This window comes from Macrobrachium rosenbergii, chromosome 50, assembly GCF_040412425.1.
Source record: "Macrobrachium rosenbergii isolate ZJJX-2024 chromosome 50, ASM4041242v1, whole genome shotgun sequence".
NCBI lineage: Eukaryota > Metazoa > Arthropoda > Malacostraca > Decapoda > Palaemonidae > Macrobrachium > Macrobrachium rosenbergii.
Window position 1 is genome coordinate 12,751,032 of NC_089790.1, and position 8,969 is coordinate 12,760,000.

Below are 8,969 nucleotides of genomic sequence, written 5' to 3' on the forward strand. Positions count from 1 at the left end.
GTTCATATTCGCTCTCTCTTGTCTTACTTTCGTCAACCCTCTCCTAACAATTGTTTCATAGTGCAGCTGCGAGGTTTTCCTCCTGTTACACATTTAAAACCTCTCTAATCTCAATTTTCCTTTCAGCGCTGAATGATCTCACAAGTCCCAGCGCTTGGCCTTTGGCCTAAATACTATATTCCATATAGCCGCTCAAGCAAAATCATCATGATCATCATTATCGCCTCCACCGCTGAGTGGCGCAAAGGGCCTCTGTGAAATTCTGACGCCAAAGTCTCTCCTGTGCTTTATCTTCCACAAATCTCCACTAGATCTCATCCTCCTGTCTCAAAGTTCGCATCCAAGCAGGTCTCGGCCTTCCAGCTCTTCGGGCGCCCTCAGAAGCCCAATATTCTCTCAGGGGTTATGCGAAAGACATGTCCAAGCCATCTCCATCTCCCTTTCATCATCTCATTTATTTATGGAACTTCTGGAGTTTCCCTTGATTATAACATTTCTCACTCTGTCCTGTCATCTATCTGACTGTTAACGTTCTTCGTTCATCTTAACTAAAGGTTTATTCTCAAAGTGACAGAAGCCTTCAGGAATAGATATATAGAATCTACTGGTCACTTTTTACCAGAGACATAAGTAATTGTAATAACCACAATGCCCTGTCATAGTACTTTCCGTCTCAAAGAAGAAAAAATCACCAAAATCAACTTCCTCTTCAGATGTTATTTAAAACTAACTTGCAGAATAGCATAAGTACTTTGACAGTCCACCTTTCCCGACTTAAAAAAAAATTTCCTTTTGTATTAGTACTAAAACTAAAAAAAAAATTTCCTTTTGTATTAGTACTAAAACTAATATACAGGCTACAGGTAAATCACAGGTCAGACCTTTTCGCTGTGTGGATGTTTAGAGCAAACTAGAGTGGATCAATTATTATTATTATTAAAATAGTTTTACCAGACCAATGAGTTGATTGTCAGCTCTGACATAGCTGGCCAGATTAGATCCAAAGTAAGTTCTGAATTACTGACCTTAAACTTAATCTTTCTCAGCTCTTCCTTAGCCTTCTCCTAGCAGTTCTTAGAATTAGTAGTATATCATTACAAACAGCAAGAAAGTCATTCCCCTTTTGGATGTCTAATTGTAGATGGTTTAGCCCCTTTTATATTTTATGGATCAACGCTCATTCCACATTGGCTGCTAAAGAGTGAGAACATCCTATGCTTGCTGTCAGGTAACGTATACTTCTTAAAACTCTCTCTCCGACATCCGGTCTCCATACTTCTTGCACGAGCCATTGGCACTAAAGGCCTCTTTGTGTTGTTCGTTAATTTAAAGGGGAGATAATGACAATTATTAGACTTTGCCGAGGTCACAAAGTTGTGCAAACACCGTGAGCAGTAAGGAGCCATTCATTCATCAATTCATAAGGTTATCCGGTATAACACCCAAAATACAAGTATATTGGCATCAAAGGCCTTTCTAAGGCGGTCGGTACAAGATATGCCATTATAAATTCCTTGAGAAAGATTAGGGAACTTCTTGTGGCTCATTGTGGGTATGCAAGACTCTGGAACTCTTAAGTGAATTAATTTTACTAAGATGAGTCATTTTTTCTGTTTTAGTTATTTTACTAACTAAAGATAATAATGGAATGAATTATGCAATTGAATTATTGTAGAAAACTTGCAGTGTGACGAAGTAGCACAATCGTGAGTAGTCTAAGTCTCTTGATGCGTCTCCCAACTTATTCTCCAGATTTTGCTGTAGCTTGTTATGTTGAGTATGTTTTACATAGTTAAGAAGAGTATGTTTACGTAGTTAAGAAGAGTATTTTTCCGTAGTTAAGAAGAGTATGTTTTACGTAGTTAAGAAATATGTGGGGTAAATAGTTTAATAATTACTGTAGAGTATTTTGAACACTTTCGACACTCCTTTTTAGGGTATTTTATGATTGATTCTATGCGATTGTTCCCTGCTTAGATGTATCAAACCGGAAATTTCATGCAGTAAAACTGAGATTATAAGTATATTAAATTAATAAAGAATTGGTTCTTAGTGGGCAGTTATTACAGTTATTTCATGTGATGTTCCCAATTCTTTTACCCTGAAGCTGGGCCACGCTTCACCCAACTCTGGATGACTTGCGCGTTCAGACTTGCCAGGCAGAGTTAGTGTCGTGAAAGTAAGCTGAAATAACTTGCCTTTGTTATAGCTATTTACTTCATAGCGTAGTTTAGTAGCGGAGTCCAGACTTGTGACTTCGAAGGCAAATGCGTTTGAAGTGATTCCCTTCCTGTGATTTTTGATTTATTGTTTGAAAGGTGCACTGTAGGCATTACTGAAGGTTCTTTGCAGCGTCCCTTCGGCCCATAGCTGCAACCCCTTTCATTCTTTTTACTGTACCTTCGCTCATATCCTCTTTCTTCCATCTCACTTTCCACCTTTCCTAACAATTGATTCATAGTGCAGCTGCGAGGTTTTCCTCCTGTTACACCTTTCAGACCTCCTTTACTCTCAATTTTCCTTTCAGCGCTGAATGACCTCAGGTCCCAGCGCTTGGCCTTCTATTCTGTTTTGTAATTTGAAAGTTTCTCTGTGACATTTGTGTTTATTACGCAGTTTGTGCATCATAAACTCTGACAGAAGTGAAGTATGTAAAATATTTGATAAAAGTGTGCACGTGAACACCTTTCTAACTTGAATATTAAAAAGTCGTTAGAGAAGAGCATCGTCAGCAGGCAATCATTTTTTTGCAAGATATATTAATTTTTGCTCTGTAGATAATATCAGAATTTTTAGGGTATTTTTATACCGCCGATCTGAGATTAGTGATAAGGGTTTGACGACGTCTTTTCCTCCTTGAAAAACCAACCTTATCGACAAGACGTACTATTTTCAGCCCTTGCTGCTAGTAACGAAAAATAAAGAATTGACGATGTGAAAGAGTTCCAGCATGACATGACGCATCTACCTCTCTTCGGTCAATAGAATCCATACCATGTTCAAAATAAACTTCATCCTGCTTGCAAGGGATAATAATACTAATGTTTACGTGTGTCAGCGTATTCTAAGATGATGTTAAAATTTAATTCTTATGGAATCAGAGGGAAGACAGTGATAGCAGCATCCATGGCCCTGCACTTTAATTCGACTCTCCAGACTTTTCCATCGTCTAAGGGACTTCAGGTTGTTCTGTATAAGCGCCAGGGACGTGTACGAAAGTTAATTCTTCTTACACTTTATTCCCTCCTTACGTTTATGTTCCAGCCTCGTATCATTATTTCCGCTTTAGCTCACTTTTCGAGAATAGAGCCTAGTTAAAGAAGTTGAACGGAGGCTGTGCAGTCACTTATATTTGATAGTTTTTTCTCACTGTTTGTATGTTTACCAACAAGATGCATGGCAAAAGAAAAAAAAAGCTCCGAAGTTTCTTCGGTGCAATCGAGTTTTCTGTACAGCGTATAATGCTTTATGAAACTCTCAGCCGTGACTCATGAAACTCTCAGCTGCGGTCCATGAAACTTTCAATCACGGCCCGGTGGTGGCTTGTGTTGTTAGCACCTATAGCGGGCCAGATGCGCGATCATGGCTAAATTTAACCTTAAATAAAAAAAAAAAAAAAAACTACTGAGGCTAGAGGGCTGCAATTTTGTATGTTTGGTGGTTGAAGGGTGGATGATCAACATACCAATTTGCAGCCCTCTAGCCTCAGTAGTTATTAAGATCTGAGGGCGGACAGAAAAAGTGTGGACTGACAGACAAATAGCCATCTCAATAGTAAAACTGAAATATTTCAATGAAATTTGACGGTAGGGTAGGCCACGGACGAAGAAAGCTTGCTAGGTAGATGCTAAAGGAATGCCGATCTATATTTGTGTCTTATTTGCTGGAATTGGTAGACATTTTCATTCTGGGAGCGCTTTTTTGTTTCTACATTTTCCAGATGTCATTGACATTTTAGCCTATTTAGTAAACAGATAGTACCAGGAAAGTTATACAAGGGAGGACCAATCAAGAACGTTATGAGATGTACTTTTGGTTATAAAAAGATGATAAACGTCTGCTATCGGGGAAAGCTGGTCAGAAATCCTTCCTCGTGAGATTCACAAAAGGAAAATTAACAAATGGGTTCGTGAAAATGTTGACTACATCTGCTGCAGTTATAGTATCGTTTCAGTTTTAATATTTTTGTCGTTGTTGTTCATCAGCCTTGCAGCAGTGCTACCTTTTGTAGGTTCATTATTACTTATGAAGGTGTGTAAATTCTGTTATTGACATGAATAGAGGACAAATCTCTTCTTTCGCCCAACATCCATGGATTCTTTTAGGCTCAATTTATCTAACACCAAGGTAATAAACTGCTTTTAAGATTTCCGGCTTTTGTTTTTCTTTTACTTTCGTTTGTACACACACACGAAGACATATATGTATGTATGTATGTATATATATATATATATATATATATATATATATATATATATATATATATGTGTGTGTGTGTGTGTGTGTGTGTGTGTGTGTGTGTGTGTGTTTGTGTTTGTGTGTTTGAGATTATAATCCCATAACACGCGGTTCATGTGTCACACATCACTACAGGTGAAGAAATAAGAGACTGGGTGTAGGTCCTGACGGGTTTCGACTTTCTGCTGAGCTATTGACGAAAGACGCATACTGTTAGAAATCACAGTGTATATGCTCGGGGAACAGTCTGTATGTTCATCTGTACTGTCCCTGTATCGTATATATTGTTATTTCTACATTGTGTTCAGACATTCCTCAGTTGCCTGAAATAGAGTTGAAACTGTTCAGGAATCACATCCAGTCTTGTTATATATATACATATATATATATATATATATATATATATATATATATATATATATATATATATATATATATATATATATATATATATATATATATATATATATATATATATATATATTTTTTTTTTTTTTTTTTTTTTTTTTTTTTACGGGCGTACCGGGGAAAGGTACCTCTAGCTCTAATCACAATTTGAACGACAACTGACTGGTTGAGCCACACATATAAAAAGAAGTAAGTTAACAGTAAATATAAATGGAATATAAGGGAAAAGCAAGTTTTCACGAATTAGACTATAAGTGCACAGATCAAAAGGATATTACACAGGAGCTCCTCACAGCTCTTTGTCTTTGGCACTGCTCTTACGTTAGTTCACAAATCAGATAGCGCCAATAGCAAAATAAGTTACGATCTATGATGAAACTTCTCATATAGAGAGTTAATCTTCCTCTGAAAATAATCGCCTTATAGTGTAGAACCTCTAAAATTGATTAAATATACAGGAATTCTTGCCACGGCGGCATATAAATCTTCAGATATTAATCTTGAAGGAATCGTCCACATTGGGAGATCAGGAATTGGCACAGTGGACAAACAGGTAGGCACATAGCATCACAACCGCCTATTCTGCCATAATAACTCACTGCCACTTGGTTTGCAAGGAAAACACTTACACGTTCACTTTGGTGGAACTGTGTTAGCACGACAAAGATGAACTAGGGCAGAGGTAGGGTGGTCAGGGACCGTCCTGGCAAGGATTCTGCTCTGAGTCTGGCTGGTAACGAACTAAACACTTGACCCTTGACGTGTCTCTTATATAGCTTTTCATTTCCGCCTTCCAGCCTTACAGTAGTTCCGTGTGGGTGAATGTCCATTAACGTGCCGGCTTCCACCCCGCATCGTGTTGACATCCACAAATTAAATGCAGGCGCTGGGACAGGGAGATGGAACGACAGCACCCAAGGGAAATTAAAGACAAAAAAAAAGCAGGATAATTAGCAAAGAGAGAACGGGTGGTAATTCTTCATTGAGACTGCAAGGATTTAGCTAGCGCTAATGCCCAGGGGTCTTTTCACCGCTTCCCTGCTCCTCAGTCTGGGTGGTCTTGTTGCGACTCACCATATTTTATGTTGTGTTTTAATATTGAGTTAGTTTTAAATACATGGCGCTTTCATGTGCTATTGGAAATAACAATGGCACTTTACAATATATATATAAACTGTATATAAATATGCTATATATATATATATATATATATATATATATATATATATATATATATATATATATATTATATTTTCATGATGTTGCTTTCTAATGTATATCCTCTATAATATTGACATTGGCTTTTTTCATGTGTTATGTTTTAATGATAATGGTTGTTGAAGTGTCATATTTAGTTTGACATCAGATCTCAAAAGTACTAATGATTACTTGATAGATTTAGAATTGTTGTTATAATTTTAATAGTAACGTAATTTAGAACGAATATCTTTCTTGGTAAAGCGTAGTATGTGAACACGTGTGTGTTCACAAAGGCTTGTTTCATTTCAGTTGTCATCAGTTGAGATAAGAGGGGAACGCTTTGTTTTGGGTTCGATGACAGATTTGCAAAACAAACACCAATTCATCACGGGCTCGAGACGAGTGATTTCATGTTGTTGCATGCATTGTTTGAGTCACGTTCGCCACTTTGAGAGAAAGAATACGTGTCCTTCAATTACGTCATGTTTTGTAAGATGCGTTCAAAACGTTTTGCTGGGATGACGTAACTTTCCTTCTAGAAGTTCTCCATTGTATGCAAAATTTTACGTCACCTCCTGCTTCTAGAACTTTTTGTATCTCAAAATGCTTTAATGACATCATTAATTGTTTCACGTATTTTCTAAAATTTGTTTCATTTTTTAATGAGACCAGTCGGGTTCCATCTCTCTCTCTCTCTCTCATTCCCTTTTAACGTAAATTTTGTGGTCCTTTTAACTTAACTTTTGAGATCTGAATTTAGCAAAGTTATTTATGAACACCTGGTAAAATATTCTTTGCCAGCTGCAGCAAGTGATTTACCCAGTTGTGTAGGTAACGTGAAATTTTCTTATTGATACCATGGTATGATAAAGGTTATGGTGTGATAAGTTAGGAAATAACAAGTGAAATCATTATTGATAAATCTTACGTGTATTTTTTGTGTTTTTCTATTTACAATTTCTTTATATTTTACATTTTTTATGTTTGTGATGTAACATTTATTTACATAGCATTGTAAATATTTCTTGTAATTTAACATTGCATACTTAATTTAACATTGCATACTTTTTAACATTGCATACTTGATTTCATTTATTGAGATTTTCTTTTTAAATCTTGAGTAATTCTTGATAAAAATTTTCTTGATTAATTTAAATTCCTGATAAAGTTTTTGTGAATTAGTTTTGTTTCATAATTTAATTCAAGAATTCATTGTTTTTGTTTATTTTCAACAGTAAATTTTTCAGATTGTGAATTATAATTTGAATTCTAGTTATAAACTTTGAATCATTTTTAGAAAAACAGTGTTTCATTTATTGAGACAGTGAATAGGATTAATAAGGCAAAGTGATAAACATGTTTTGTTCCAGGATTAAGACCAGGAAACAGTTAGAGTTTTTTGATGGAGTGATGCTCTAGTTTAATTTTTTATCTCACACATATTCTGACGAACTTAGTTTGATTTTTTGATTGATAAAAAGTTTTTTCTTTGGGATCACTGTTAAGAGTACTCAGTCGTAACAATTAATGTTATGAGAGTTGTATCTGGCTGAAGTGGTATATTTTTGAATCTTGAAATTAGTTGTGTAATAACCAGGTACTTGATACGCATCGTGTTCTATATATATATATTATATTTATATATATAAAATTTGATTGTGTATGTTCCCCTTAACATGATTGGTCTCCACAGAGCTCAGATCTTAAAAACTGCCAGACTTTTGCTTAGGCTGCTAAAGTGTGGGTTGCAAATACTTCCAGAGCATTAGCTGGTTCCTGTGGTTCACAGAACACTCATCATCAACGCGTTTAAACGGTTTACATACACTGAACTTCAGAAGTTCTCCTTGCATTTTAATGAATTTTTATCTCTTTGTTAATTTATTGGTTTTTTTCTTTTTTAATAAGTGGGATCTCTTCTTTCTGTATTTCCCCCTACCTCCTCTTCTTCCTAATGAACACCATATTCTTTGGAAGCTTGTTCCATATAAATAGGTTTCATCGTCTGAATAAAGATAATAATAACACTAACTAGAGAACATTTTAGAATTGCTGTAGCGGTTCTGATTACTCCAGACTCATTTTTTCACAGTTATTGAATCTTGAGGGGAAAAAATCTGTCCAGGTTTAGGCATTTTCGGGAGCATTGCTGTTTACCACAAGATATTAATAGTTACAAGATCAAGCTGTTAGACTAATGGAAAACTGATCCAGGATCCCCAGAGCTCATCTTAAGGTTGTTAAAAAAAAAAAAAAAGGAATCTGTTAAGTGATCTTGCGGGATTGGAGTGGCCGCTTTTAGTGTTCTGTATTAGTTTATTTTAAAAGAAAATTATTGAGATTGCTTTTTGACTGTCTGAGCCTCAGATCTTGCTGTGGCTAGAGGTGGCAAATTTTGTTGATCATCCATTCCAACCGCCAAACATACCAAATTGCAGCCCTCTAGCCTCAGTAGTTTTTATTTTATTTAAGGTTAAAGTTTGAAATGGTTTGTGTTGTCACCACCGGACTGTGGCTGAAAGTTTCGTGGACCGTGGCTGAGAGTTTCATAGAGCATTCTACGCTGTACAGAAAACTCGATTGCGCCGAAGAAACTACCGAGCATTTTTTATTTAATCATTTGCCCATGTGAGGGAGAGGCAGCGAGGTCAGTTGCAGTGACCTAAGTGGCAATTTGTGGCGTCATTCCCCGTCATGATCCCATTGCTTTTCAGATTTCGTAGTTCTTTTCGGAAATGGTTTGTGTTGTTAAAGGTCAAAGTCCCGAGGAGGCGTAGAAGAATGAGAATGAGAGAAGAAGTATCATGAGTATAAATCAGCCTCATTTAATATATATATATATATATATATATATATATATATATATATATATATATATATATATATATATATATATATATATA

General features: G+C 35.9%; 1 protein-coding gene across 2 annotated transcripts in view; it reads left to right on the forward strand.

The window, feature by feature from the left end:
- LOC136832625 (zinc finger protein 665-like) overlaps positions 1 to 8,969 on the forward strand; it is a 184,673-nt gene that overhangs the window by 60,515 nt on the left and 115,189 nt on the right. The window lies entirely within an intron of this gene.